The sequence below is a fragment of the Protopterus annectens genome, chromosome 11.part0 (assembly GCF_019279795.1).
Source record: "Protopterus annectens isolate FY-2018-M chromosome 11.part0, PAN1.0, whole genome shotgun sequence".
NCBI lineage: Eukaryota > Metazoa > Chordata > Ceratodontiformes > Protopteridae > Protopterus > Protopterus annectens.
In genome coordinates, this window is record NC_056745.1 from 1,431,525,448 (window position 1) to 1,431,540,871 (window position 15,424).

Consider the following 15,424-nt stretch of genomic DNA (forward strand, 5'->3'; position numbering starts at 1 on the left):
GGGGAGTCCAGGTGCCTCCTTTTGCACTTCTGTTTGTGAGGAACCTCCTCGGTGGGGCTATCCGAGGAGGGCTCACCCACGGGGTCTTGTTCCTCTAAGGGAACCAACTGGAGCGCTGATGCAGGCTGTCCCTGTGGCCGGATGATGGAGGACAGGCCCAAATGCACAAGGGTGAGGGATGGATCCGCAGCCCGGACCGGGGATCTGGAAGTCCTCGACAGCATCCTCTCCACTACATCAAACGCCGAGAGCGAACCGCTCTCCCCTGGCTCCGAGAGCAACCCCCTCAGCGCCGATGCAGGGATCGATGTCGGAGCCGAAGCAGTCAGACCCAAGAGGGAAGTGTGCTCCGACCTAAACGGCTCCAAAGACACAGTTCCCCCCACAGATCCGATGCTCGGCACTCGGCCCCGAGAGCTAGGATCCAACACACTCGAGGGCATAGTCGGCGTCGAAGTAACCAAGACTGTCGGCACCGACGGATCCCTGGGTCCGAAATGGCATGGATCTGAAGACTCCGAAACCTGATACCGGGTCGGAGAATGAGCAATTGGGGTAAAGAAAGGGGCCAAGCTCCCCCCCCAGAGGTGGGAGAGCTTGGAGCACCCCCATCTGCATTTGAGCCTGCAAGAAACGACGCATCATTGTAGGTCAAGCTTCTGGTGGATCTGGAGGAGGTCACCGAGGCGGGCCTGGAGGGCCGCCTCGAGGACCTCGAGAGAGACCGGTACTCCTCTTCCAGCTCCGGGGAAAAGCAAGGAGTATGGAGCCGAGAATGAGGAGAACCAGAGACCCTCTTAGTGGGACTAGCTACCTTAGCTGGCGGGGCCGAGGGATGAGACTCAGCCCGCCTTTTATGCCTATGCCGGTCCTTATCTCTCCTCTTCTCTTTAGAAGAGGAAGAAGAGTCCCCCTCACCCTGAGAAACAGAGGGAGTTTGAGTCCCCAACAAGGGAGCGGGATCGGAAGGCACGGAAGCCGCAACCATGACTGGTACCTTAGAGGGAGAGGAGGAAGAAGAATCCGGGGGCAACAATCCCGCCAGGATTAGCTTGTTCATCCTATCCCTGATAGCCCGGGGGTTGAAAGCTGCACAGACCTGGCAGCTGGTGGATAAATGGGCCACCCCCAGACAAATAACGTACTGAGTGTGGCCATCGGCTGGGGACAGCTTATGACCACACTCAGTGCATTTAAAATAATGGCTTTAGGCCCTTCAGCCATCACACTACACACTCACACACTAGGGGGAGGGTTGAAAAACAAATTTGAAGAAAATTTACCTCAAAAATATTAAACTAAGTATACTAGTCGGTAAACGGGGCTAAACCATACACACACAACACAGAAATTCCTGAAGAAAAACGATTTTGAAAGTTTTATAAAACTAGAAATCTCTCACCCACGCCAAGAGCTCTTCTCTAGAAGCTGCTATAAGCCACGGCAAACTAGATCTGAGGATGGGGGATGTGTGGCAGGGGATTATGGGTAGGGGAGGAGCCAGGAGCTTGGATTTTTAGCTAGGTAAAGCTGCCAGCTCGGATCGGAGGACGGATCCGATACTCACAGGTTGCAGACCAAATGAAGTTAACCACTTCAGGTCAAAGACAGTCACAATTAGAACAAGTACACATTAAATCAGTTTAGTAATATAGCAACAATTCTATCCATCGTGTGGAATGAGAGCTATGTCAATATGTAAAACCCAAATAACTGCAGGAAGACATCACAAGACATCTAAAATGAGCATCTAGTGCAAGCTAAGGCTGAACTAAGACAAAACGTTATAAGTCAGAAAATGGGAGGGAGCTCTTACTGCACAGATGACATTCCTCTTGAAGATGCTATGTTAAGCTGGGTAAGTCACACAACTGTACTATCTTATTTGATAGCAGTCATCTGTGCAACAATCATTCCAAAATGATTAGCAACAAAAGTACTACTCCTCTTAGTCCACGATACTGGGTAAGTGTATCAGTTCAGAATCAGTAAATTCAGTATAGAGAAGAGAAAGAACGTTAGAATTAAGATGGCATAATTAATGATGGCACAATGGTTAAGGTATTTACCTTACAAATACAAGGTGCAGGGTTTAGTTCTCATATGGTGCAATTGGCTATTCATAAAATGGCTTACAAGGACAGTTAGCCTTGTAATATATGAACCTATAACAAGTGGCAGTCAATACAGTTGTTATACAAGCCATTCAGTAGATCTTCAAGGAGAGGTCATTGTAACACTACATAATGCTTGGGTTTACCCACCTTTCTATGTTCCATTTCCAATGTAAAAATGTCTCCAAGTAGTGACTCTCCCTTTGAGAAACTAAAACAGGTATCACAAATGACATGGCTCGCATGAGACATCTATAAACAACCAATTTTGTTGCATGTGCTTGTGGTATGTAAATAAGTTAAGCCAAGATATTGGTGGACCTCAGTATATATAGCCCACTGAAACTAAAGTAAATTTAAGCACACTGAACCAAAAATGCATGTTAATATTATTGTTACATAACAAAATAACAATAATAGTAATAATAATAGTAATAATAATAATAATGATAATATGTAATCCAATAATGGGGAAATAAGGTAGTAAAAATCATGCATTCTTGTTTGTGTGCCATAAACAGAAGCTATACCAACTAACTACAACTGACTACAGCAGAGTTTTCTAATCACTACTGATTAAGCAATGGGCAAATAAAATATCTAGGTAGTATGACAGTAGCTGATGTGATGCAAATAAAAAAAAACCTTCCTCTGAGCACCGTACTTTCACAGACCTTTAATTATATCATTTCGAATGGCAGCAATGATCTTCATTTTAATGCCTCAAGAACAATTCTGTTATTGAAAGAGAATAGTGATCCCAAAAATCCAGACAATTATAGGCCCATATCATTGTTGAATATTGATATGCAAATCATGACATCTATTCTAGCTAGTAGATTAAAAAAAATAATAAACTTGATAATATCAGAAGAACAGGCGGGGTTTATAGATGGGAGACAGACTACAGACAATACATTAACTCTTCATACTTTAATATCTTATGCAAAGTATAAAAATATGAACATATATGCTTTAATAATTGATGCTCAAAAAGCATTCGATAGAGTTAATTTGGCTTATTTATTTGAAACATTATCATATTTCAATATACCTCAGCTTTTTATTTCTATGTTAAGAAATTTATACAAGAATGCATACACTAGTTTATATATAAATCATGAATGTTCCAAAAGGATTCAAATTAAAAATGGAACTCGACAGGGTGCCCATTGTCTCCCATACTGTTTAATCTGTATTTGGAACCTTTATTTCTTCATATGAAACAAAAGTTTTTATAATTCTCCTGTACTTCTTGGGATAAAGGTTAGGATGTCTGCTTTTGCAGATGATTTAAATATATACAGTACCACACGTGTTAGATACGGAAAAATACTAACAGCAATACAAACCTTTGAGAAAATTGCTAATTACAAACTAAATTTAAAAAAAACAAAATATTCCCTCTAAAGACACCTACACCTTTTCAATGCTACCATTGATAGGACGAATAAGGACAGAAGAAAGAATAAAATATTTGGGGATTGACTTTTCAACTGAAAATAGAGAATTTTTATCAACAATATTAAGGCAACTGGAGACCGAATAACAATGGATTTGAAAAGATGGAGTAAGTTGAAGCTACCGATGATGGCAAGAGCAGCGATAATAAAATGAACGTTCTCCCAGAATGCTATATATTTTAGAGCAGCACAACTTAAAATCATGAAATCCTTTTTCAAGCAATTTCAGATAGGACTGGGGAAATTTCTGTGGGAACCCAGAAAATGAGAATATCCTATGAAAACTGATGGCTCCTAAAACGAGGGGGGGGGGTTGGATTTACCAGATTTTGAGATGTATTATACAGTGATTCAGGCCAATAGGATTTTAAGGGTGTCTTACTTGGATAGTGAAAATAGAAAATGGATACCCAAATGGGTACTGCTAAATTATAAACATATAAAAGGGAAGAGAATTAATGTTAAAGCTGTACCATTTTTGAATATAAAAACATTGAGTAAATATGAGTTAATGGAACACATCAAGGTATGGGCAGTGGCGACTCAAACTCTGTTTGCCTCCTTGAACCTTTTAAAATATATGATGATGTTTCAACCGTTTGATGGAAATCCTAATATAACTATTGGTAATCAACTGATAGACTTAAAGAAATATCCATTTATTAAAGAATTAACTGTAAGGGATTTATACCCCTTCCTAGGAGTAGCGGTACATGATATTTTAAAAGAGATGAATCTTCCCATCTCTTATTTAATTATAATGAGGCAGTTAAAAGATTTGGCCATAAATTATTTTACCAGTTCTGAAATAAAAAAAGAGGAACTAGTTATTTCAGGTCATCTGTGGGAAGCATTGCAACAAGATAGAAAATATATGTCCTCAGCGTATAAAATGGCAAGAGAGAGAAAATATAATAATCATATTCTGTTATCCAAATACTGGAGAGAGAAATTGCCATCCCTAGACGACAGTAAAATAGTAGAGGTGTTTAACTTAACATTAAAATCCATTATCACTTCAAAAACTGGTCTTTACTCAATTGATGATATTTAACAATGCATATTATACCCATCTTACACTTCATAAATTTGATTCAAAAAAGTCACCTAAATGTCCACAGTGTGTAGATCAGACAGCAGACCTGTTACACATGTTCTGGAGTTGCAAGTGCATTTATAAATTATGGAATTCTTTAAAGTTACAACTACAAAAATGGGTTACCAAAACTCAACACTCTCCTGGGAATTTCTGATTTTACATATTCCACGGAGAATTTGGACAAAACAAAAAGATTGTAATTATGAATATTAGTTTACTAATGAAATTATATATAGCCACAAATTGGTTGAACCCAGCACAGGTGTCGTGGCAAAATTTCAGGCTGTTAGCGATTAAGCATATATTAGCACAAATTGTTAATTAGAAATAATAAGAAAAGTATAAACAGCATAAAAATTTGGGAACAAATCTTTAATATTATTTTGGCATAGCAGTTCCTATCCACTTTCCGTCAGGACATTCTGTATGTGTACCAACACATTCTTGGATTAGATAGAAAATGTAGAAATAATACAAATTATTGGCTTGAGTTGGTTTATAATTGTCTATTGTAGATGCTTTTATGTTTAATTTTTTGTAATTTTAATTTCCTGTACTTGGTTAAAATGATATTTATTCTTAATGTATTATAGGGAAATTCAAAATGGAACTAAAACATTGGAAGCAATATTGTACATAATGTAAATAGTGTGTGAAATGTATAATGGTTTGGCAAAACAATAAAAATGATTATTGAAAAAAAAAAAAAAAAACCTTCCTGTAACAGAGAAAAGATTTTTCTTTTATACAGTAACATTTAAAATGGTAATAGACAGTAAGCAAAAATAAAAACTTGTTTTTATTTCTTGGAAGTTCATAACACTTTCAGAATTTACAGACTAGCATAAGAAATGTTTGCCAATCCCCCAGAGAAGATTCAGAGGGAGAGTAGTGTTACTGTTGCAGTGACTTCTCCTCAAAAATAATACTATCCTGGCAAATAACATTCAGATGCCTGACACGCTGATCTACAGGGATGAAACTATAACCAAAAATCAATTAATGGCTTGAGTGCTAAAGAAGCCTGACAGGGTGAGGGTGGCTGACACTGACTTGCCCATCCTACGGGTAGGATGGAAGTCTAGCTCACTGCCATGCCAGCATCAGAGTAGCATTGTGTGTAGTCTATGGTTTTGAATATGTACTTGGTGCATCTGGCACTGCCAAGCCAGGCTCATGTGATAACCTTCATGAGGCCCACTTGGAAATGTGCACACCCACAGATGAAGGTATGCCCTTGCATCTGCAACCATGCACCTCAGCTGCCAATGGAGGGGTTAAGAGTCCCATACAAAAACACTGACGGTTCCTTGATGATGGTCTCCACAGTGGTTTCTTACTCCCCTGGAGAATGAATGGGTTGGCTGTCTGTGGACATCTGATGGGTGGCAAGCAGGGAGGGATAAAATGCATTGAGAAAACAAAGTGCCATGCAAACAGCTATCTCCTACAGGAAGGGTCACAGCAACAGTACATCATAATTTGGTCAGATTCCCAATCAGTGACAGATTTTTCTGTGTAGGTGGAAAATTACCAATACAAGTACAGTAATACATGTCCTTCATACAACAAAGTAAAGATCTATAAATGTATAAAATTCAACATACGTGACAGGAAAGTTTTTATAAAAAGAATGCTTACTAAATTAAGTCATATTTAAGTGAGAGAACAGGGGGTGGTAGAGACAGAGAGATAAAGAGAGAGAGTGTGTGTGTGAAGGAAATAGATCTCTGCCTACGAGATCAGATAAGGAGAGTTTTACAAACCTTTAGTGATTAAGACACAACAAATCAGCTCTCTGATGAAATTTTAAAAAGCTGCTAGATGCACTTTATGGAAGAATGGTATAAACCATAATCAAAAATTTGCAAGAGACACTACAAAATGGCCAGTAATGGAACAGTAAATACAACCTGCACAGTGAAATAAGTCCACTTGTTTTTGTGTTTTTTCCAGGTATTAGGTCTCTGGGCAGAAGTAAGGAGCTGACCCACCCTGTCTGGGTATTAAGGGTTCCTGGCCATCACAGGAAGTGGCGTACTGAATGGGGTTAAATGAAGCAACAGCATGTCAGGGTGAGGCTTGCCAGGAAGGTGAGTCAGGAGGGATGGATTACTCAGTGGGGTTAAATGAAACAAGTGCATATCCAGGTGAGGCTTGCCAGGAAGGTGAGGCAGGAGGAAAGATTACTGAATGTTGTTAAATGAAACAAGTGCAGCTCCAGATGATGGAAGTCATAACCGAGGAAACCAAACATGTCAAAACCAGAGCAGGCCTATGAGAATGATGTTAATCGTGCTCAGTCTGATTTTCTAATCAAGAAAAAGGGAGAGAAAAGCATAAAGGACACCCAGAGGCCACTTTCTAGACAACTATAAGAAGTTATGGGAATGACTGGTGTTACTAATCATCAGCTGAGCCTGTTTGTTACTAAACTGGCTTTTGTTAGGATATGACTGACTTTTAGAAAGTGATTTATCCAAACAGCCCATTCCCATTCTGTCATAACTTCTCAACAAAAGGGAGGAGTGATTTTCTCTCAGCTTGCTCAGATTCAGATGTCATAACACCGCCATGTTGTCTGTGTAGATGGCAACTGCAGCCTGGGGAAGTGAGCCTTAAAATACCTGCAGACCAAAAGAATGACCTGAGCCTTTGAGACTCTAAACCATTAACTCCACTTCACAAACTGAAAAGGCATAACTTTAGTGAAAATACCATCAATTGATTTAAAAACTACCTTGCAGATAGGACCTTTCAAATCTATCACAGCAGTCAGTACTAAAGGCAGGCTTAATGCCAGAGTACCTCAAGGACCTTGAACCTGATCTCACTTTATTAATGATCTAATATTACACCTCCCTACACTAGAAAAGTATAGTTGTGTACACTTACCATAAATGAAGATGTTTGAGTGTATTCACTGTTGCAGTCATCACTTGTGGGGTTATCCCTGCTGCGTAGCCCTCGGTCAGCCTGAATACCAGAGTCAAGCTTTTCCCCTGCGCTGGTTGCTGTCGCCTCTAGACTGACATCAGGTCGTCAGTGGTATAAAGGAGAGCAGCCGGCGCCATTACATCAGATTTTCTTGCCCTAACCTGTAGGAACCCCTTGAAGGAAATGTTTTAAAGAGCCCCTGGTGGCCCCAGGCCACAAGAATGACAGTTAATCCCCAAAAAGCATAAGATTAAGGGGGAAAGTGGGAGGGTTAATCAGACTGCAACAGTGAATACACTCGAACATCTATGTACACAACTGTACTATGTTTCTTTGTGTTTCACTGTTGCAGTCATCACTTGTGGGAGGATTCCCAAAGCTGAGGAAGGGGAGGATGGAAGTATGAAATTCCTAGGATTGAGCTAGCATGCCTTGCAGGACTGCAGAGGCAAAGCCTGCCAGAGCTCTGAAGAACAGACGCAGGTGGTAGCGTTTGGTGAAGGTGTGGACTGAGTTCCAAGTCTAAGGAAGGCAGTGGAAGGAGAGTCTGCCCTAGTGGAATGTGTTCTCATAGATTTAGGAGGAGCTTTCCCATGAAAAGTGTAGCAGAACTGTATGCAGTGAGACCTCCATTTTGAAATGGTCTGCTTGGAGATAGACTTCTCCTCTTTCCCTGGGGTGAAACCAACCAACAGTTGATCTGTCTTTCTAATGGACTTTGTTCTGTCCAGGTAGTATCTTAACTGTCTGTGAACATCCAGTGTGTGCAGAATTCTCTCCCCTTTATTCTGAGGGTTTGGAAAAAAAGGTGGGGAGATATATAGCCTGGTTTAGGGTCACATCTGATACCACCTTTGGCATGAATGAGGGATTAGTCCTGAGAGACTCTCTGCATGGAAGATAATAAAGGGTTCAGTAGCCATGAGTGCTTGAAGTTCTTACACCCTCCTAGCTGAAGTAATAGCCAAGAGGAAGGCAGTCTTCTAGGAAAGGTATTGTTTTTCTAAGACATAGTTCAGGTCCCAGGCTGGAGTGGGTGCCCTTCTAGGGGACCTATAGTTAGATACACCTCTGAGGAATTGATTAATCAAAGGGTGAGAGAAGACAGTTTATTCAGCATGAAAGTGTGCTGATATGGCTGAGGCATGGATTTTAATGGAGGAAAAGGAGAGGCCCTTGCTAAGTAGCTCTGCTAGGTAGTCCACAATAAGTGGGAGGGATGGCTGGGAGCTGCTGTGACCTTTTGATAGGCACCAGGAGTTGAATTTTTTCCATTTCTCTGAGTAAGATTTACTGGTGCTGGGCCTTCTGGCTTCCTTAATAATGTCTAGGACCTGCTTGCTCAACTGTGGGTTATTCCCGGTCCCTGGGGGATAAGGCATGCAGAAAGTTTGAGTGTGCAGGTGTGGATGCAGAATCAACTGTCTGGCTTGTGTCAGGAGGTCTGCAGTCACAGGCAGGGGCCTGGAAGGCTCCTTGGTCAGGCTGAGCAGCAAGGGGTACCAATGTTGCCTAGGCCACTCTGGTGCTATAAGGATGGCTTTTGGTCCTTCCTGCCTTATTTTTAGCAGTACCATTGGGAGTAAGGGGGGATGCATAAATGAAGAGATTGGTCCATTGGAATGAGAGAGCGCGCACTTTCCAAGCCAGGGGGTGGAGCTGCCTGTTGCAGAATTTGTGCAGCTGACTGTTGTGTTGTGAGGTGAATAGGTCCACCTCTGGTGTCCCCCAGGCCTGGGTGATTTGGAGGAATGTCCCCTTTTGGAGTTTCTACTCGTGGGGGTCTAAGTAGTTTCTGCTTAGATGGTCTGCTAGGGTGTTGTTTACTCTTGGGATGTACTGGGCTATCAGGTGTAGGCCCATGGAGGAGGCTGTCTGCCAGAGGCTCATGGCTAGTCGGCAGAGAGAGTAGGAGTGTCCCCCCTCGCTTGTTGATATACCACATGACTGTGGTACTGTCTGTTTTTATGAGGAGGACTCCTGGTTTTAGGTGGTCTTGGAAAGATGTGATAGTCTTGTGAACTGCCATAATTTCCTTTAGGTTGATGTGCCAGTGAAGGTGCCTGAGGTCCCAAGAGCCTTGGGTGCATCGGGGTGTCTAAATGAGCGCCCCAAGCTAGGTCTGAGTTGTCTGTGGTGATTGTCTGCCTTGAGGAAGGTAGATGAAGGGAAGGCCCTTGTTCTGAGTGCATGCCTCTATCCACCGAAGAAACAAGAATTTTCCTTGCTGTGAGTTTTTTTCCGAGAGCTAGCTGGGAGAAGTAATTTGGCAGAAAGCATTGTTTTTCTGATGAGAGGAAGGCTGTTTGGGAGGCTGTGTCCAGGAGTGCGCCCAAAAAGGTAATCTGCCTGGAGGTTTAGGTCTGATTTTTTCCTGTTGACAGTAAACCCTAGATAGGTTAGGGTTGTTTGCACAAAGAGCAGGTCCTGTAGTAACTTCTCTTTGTTGTCTGCCTGGATTAGGCAGTTGTCCAGATAAGGGTAAATCTGGATGTTTTGCTGTTTGGAGAAGGCAACCACTGGGGCCAGGCATTTTGTGAAGACCCTGGGAGCCATAGATAAGCCAAAGGATAGCGCAGAGAGCTGAAAATGTTGGGAACCTGCTCTGAAGAGTAGGTATTTTCTGCAAGACTCCCTTATGGGTATATGAAGGTAGGCATCCTTTAGGTATAGGGTGGCTAGCCATGCATTTTTTCCCAGCATTGGTAAAAGTTTTTGAAGAGTTAGCATTTTGAATTTTGGGACCAATAGGAAGTGTTTAGAGTGGACAGGTCGAGGATGGGTCGCCAAGTGCCTTTTTTTCTTGGCACTAGGAACAGTTTGGAGTAAAAACCTTTTCCTGCTTGCTCCTGTGGCACAGATTCCACTGCCCCTTGAGCATGGAGTATGTGCACTTGTTTTAATGCTTCTGCCCACTGATTTGGAGGTAGATTTTGGTAACCCGTTAAAGTTGGGACTTGTTGGAAGGTAAATTTGCAGCTCTGAAAAATAATTTTTAATACCCACTGGTCCTTTGTTACAGACAGCCATTTTTGTTTGTAAAGGGATAGCTTTCCTCCTAACTTCTGATGGGAGGGGGAGTGGGAGTCATTGCACATTCTTAGAATGGTGAGTGGACTTAGAACTCCCTGCTGTGGGAGTGGTGGAAGGCCACTGCTTAGTTCTTCACTGGCCTTGGTTTTGTGGTCTAACTGGTCTGTCCCTGTGAGGCCTCCCTTGAACCTGTCTGTTGGGGGCTGGGAAAGACCAGCGCTTAGACGGAAAGTTTCTGCTGAATCTGGGAGGTTGAACTTGGAGGAAGTCCTTTACTGTTTGCATAGATTTAACTTTATCCTCCATCTTTTTGATGACCTCCTCTGATTTTGATCCAAACAAGGGGTCTTTATCCAGGGGGGCATCAAGTAGTTTTGATTTTACATGATCAGGCAGTGGCTGTTCTTTTAGCCATGCGTGCCTCCTAATGACTGAACCTGCCACAGCGGCCCTACTTGAAGCTTCTAGGGCATCGCATCCGGAGTGCAGAGAGTGTTTAGCTACTTGAGAAGTAGAGTGCAGAAGATCTGCTAACTCTTTGGAAGTATTAATGTCAGGTAAAGATGACATTTTTTGTTTTATAAGTTCCAAGGTGTGCTGTTGATATTTTACCATATGGAACTGGCAGTTAAGAGCTCTAATAGCTAAGGTTGTGGGGGTGTACACTTTCTTACCCCATATGTCCAGAGCTCTTGAGTCCTTGTCAGAGGGAACTGGGTTTTTAGATGAGCTAGCCTTGACCTCTTTGGGCCACTGTGTGATGTCCTCTGGGTCTGCTGCAGGGTTTTTAAACAAGTACTTATACGAATAAGGCACCCTGCAGTACCTGTCAGGTTTTCTAGGAGCAGGGGGTAGGGCATCAGGGGTGAGACTAGATTCATTGAAAACATCATCCACCATGTCCAGAATAGGAGTAATGGCTAAAGGTCTGTGCTGAGGAAGCTCTAGAAACTCTCTTCGACTTTTCTTAGACTGAGGAAAATCTTAGGCTTCCCAGTGGAAATGCTCTCGGAGAGTGTACAGGGTTTCCCCAAATGAAAGATCCTCGGGGGGGGGGGCAGAAGGAATAGATTCCTCTGCATTAGAATCAGAATCCTCAAAGAAGGTGAAAGGTTGTTGTTCCTTACCTGAATCAAGGTAGTCTGAAAGTTCAGAATTCGGCTCTGTGTGAACTTCAGGGGAAGTATCCCTCTTTCTTTTAGAAGAAGTGGTATGGCTACCCCTGATGAAAGTGATGAGGTCCTCCGCCACTTTCAGTAACTGTGTCTGAGGCAGTGGAGGAGGAGTAAGATGGCGACTAGAGACTGTTTTCTTTGGGGTGGTCTTGCTTTTAGACCTTGGTAAATCCATTTGACATTGGGATGCAGTAGTTGGAGGGGAAGACGTCATTTTTTTGCCTTGAATCAGTTGTGCAAAGACCCTCCTCAGAAGCCGGTGCCTGTGTAGCTGCTCTGGACCCAACCAAAGTGGAGACACCTGAGGGATCAGATGATGAAGCATTCCCCTGTGGCATACTGGACTCTGAAAGGGTCTTGGTAGAGGCCTGCAAAGGAAACGAGTCGGGCATCAGGGGCTCCAAATGCACCTCACTGAATTCCTGAGAACTGGCGACTTGCTTCTGGGACGGGTCATCTGAAGGCTTAAGTCTGTGTGGTCTGTCCCTTTCTTTATCTTTTCATTTTTTGGGAATATCCATAGAATGCTGACCAACGGATACCATTTCATAATGCGAGGAACTACTTCGGAAATGCCTTGCTAAAAATCAGCTCTAAGGCTCATAAACATTCTACCCCTTAGTAACTAACAAATCCTTCATAATCATAATTAAGCCCAATCTATATTCTAAACAGTCCAATTACCTCTCCAACCTAATCCTATATCTAATTACCATTCTATTATCAGGAGATATTCATCCTAACCCTGGCCCCCCACCTCATCCACTATAGGCAAGTCCATACTACTTACCTCTTTAAACTCCCAAGGTATAGTTAACAAAATTCCAAACCTCCATGCCTGGTTTATACATAATAAACCTGACATCCTATCCACCTCTGAAACTTGGTTAAAACCCCATATAGAAGACTCTGAAATAACACCACCTGACTATTCTATCATTAGAAAAGACAGATCCCACAAAAAAGGGGGAGGAGTAGCTCTCCTATACTCATCCTCCTTGTCAGTTACTCCCGATAACAAACCTACTCCCCACTTCAATAATGCTGAATTACACCTAGCGCTACTTCAAGTTAACAAACACAAGCACATATGTATAGCCTCCCTCTACATCCCCCCTGGTGACAATATTTCTACACTTGATGACATCCTCTCTTGGCTCTCCACCAACGTTAGCAATGAAACAATAATCTTAGGAGACATGAATATCAATTGGTCCTGCATTCAGTCTCCCACAAACCGACTTAACATCAACCTCTATAATTTTTCACAGCTAATCAACTCTATAACCCGCCCCTCAAAAAACCTCTCTAGTGGTAGCATTCTAGACTGGATTTTAGTGTCTCATCCCCATTATTTCTCTGACAGTGGTACACTTCCCGATCCCCTTAGTGACCATTTACCACCTTCACACATCAACTCCCTTTACCCTTACACTGTACACACAATTATATTACTATTCGCAACCAAAAAAACTTTAACCCAATTATCTTTTCTAACTCTCTAAAAGCAATAAATTGGAACATTCTAAAAACACTATCTCTAGATAATGCTGTTGCCCACTTCAACTCAACCTTCTTATACCTCCTAGACTACCATGCTCCCTTAAGGACAAAAAGAATAAAAATCAAAACTGCCCCTTGGCTGACCAAAAACACACTAGCAACCGTGCGACACAGAGATAATGTTTGGGCACATTACCAGAAAAATAGGACCCCCCCCCCATCTATAATGAATACAAAACACTTAGAAATAAAGTAAAAAAGCTCATCATCACTGATCGACAAAATTACTTCTCCATACTCCAAAACAACAATAAAACAAACCCCCAGAAATTCTGGAAAGGAATCTCCACCCTCCTTAATCCCAGCAAAACAGACAACCCCACCCCAGACCCCAACACTCCCGACATAGATTTGGCTACACAATATAACTCTTTTTTCATTGATTCTATTCCCAAACTAACCTCATCATTCTCTATCACCACCACACTCTCCACGTCACCCCCATCCTCCTCTACTAACACTCTACCCTCCACTTCTACTTCACCCCCATCCACCTCTACTAACACTCTACCATCCACTTCTACTTCTACTCTCATTTCTTCGCCATCATCTCTCATTTCTTCTCCATCATCATCACCCTCAAATACCCCCTCTTCCCATTCCCCACCTTTCTCATTAAAACCTATACCCATATCTACCATAAAAAAACTCCTTCAGAAACTGAAGCCATGCTCTAATGCTCTAGATAACATTCCTTTACACTTTCTTAGCATAGCTGCCGAAGCCATTGCCTACCCCATTAGCATTCTAATCAACCGCTCTATCCAAGAAAGCATAGTACCCCAAATTTGGAAAAAGGCTTTTATCATACCCTTACATAAAGGCGGCAATAATAACAATGTTACTAATTTCCGTCCCATCGCTATCCTGTCTCCCATCTCTAAACTCCTAGAAAAGTGTATCCAACTACAACTCCTACCACATCTCTTAGACAATCACCTACTAACTCCCACAAAACATGGATTTAGACCAGGTCACAGCACTATGACAGCCCTCCTCTCCTTCTTGGAAACTGTAAATAAAGCCCGGGACTCTGGTCATATTGTTTCTACCCTACTACTTGACCTCTCTAAGGCCTTTGGCACTATCTCTCACAACCTACTTCTAAATAACCTCTCTAAGCTTAACCTATCACCTTCCTCTCTGAAATGGTTCTCCAGCTACTTATCCAATAGATTTCAAGCAGTAAAATGGAAAAAGGCCACCTCCTCATTCCTTAATACCCCAATTGGAGTTCCCCAAGGTTCCATACTGGGTCCCCTTCCTCTTTAATATATTTATAAAAGACTTCTGCAATTCTATCCCTTTCTCAAATATCATCCAATACGCAGATAATTCAACTATTATCTGTTCTGCCACATCCATCCCTACACTCCTAAAGCTTACACAAGATGCATTCTCAACCACTGAACAATGGATTTAAAAAAATCACCTAGCGCTTAATGCCTCTAAAACCAAATTAATGATATTTACTCCCTCTAAAGTCACCTCTTTCAATATAAACGCATCCTCTATCACTAGCCATAACAACACATCTCTGGAACTGGTGTCAGAGGCCAAATTACTAGGGGTCCAATCTGACAGTCAGCTTAAATTCAATTCCCACCTCCAACTAAATATAAAAAAAACCCATCAAAACTGGGCATGCTCTACCGACAAAATCGTTATATTACACCCTCCACTAAAATCACTCTCTCTACCTCATTTCTTATCCCCTCCCTTCTCTATGGAGCTCCACTCCTAACTAATCTACAATCTTCCCTTAAAACACAACTTTCCTCTTGCTACAACAAAATCGCCAAGTTTGCTACCAGCCATAAGTCCTCCACCCACCACTGTTCTTCTCTCCACAAACTAAAATGGCTAGAACTATCCAATCATCTCACCTATACTCAACTTACTCTTGCACATAAGCTCATTTTCAACCCCTCCCTCTGTCCCTCCCTTTCCTTTGCCTTTAAAATGCATCTACCTGACAGAGTACAAAGGTCTAACAACCAAAACCCTATAGAATTGTATAAACCAACTCATCCCCCAGGT

General features: G+C 42.1%; 1 protein-coding gene across 7 annotated transcripts in view; it reads right to left on the reverse strand.

Annotated features, from left to right (window-relative positions):
- The window catches only part of LOC122815888 (ankyrin repeat domain-containing protein 26-like), a 2,190,206-nt gene that overhangs the window by 947,649 nt on the left and 1,227,133 nt on the right, over window positions 1-15,424 (reverse strand). The gene's annotated exons all lie outside the window — the stretch shown is intronic.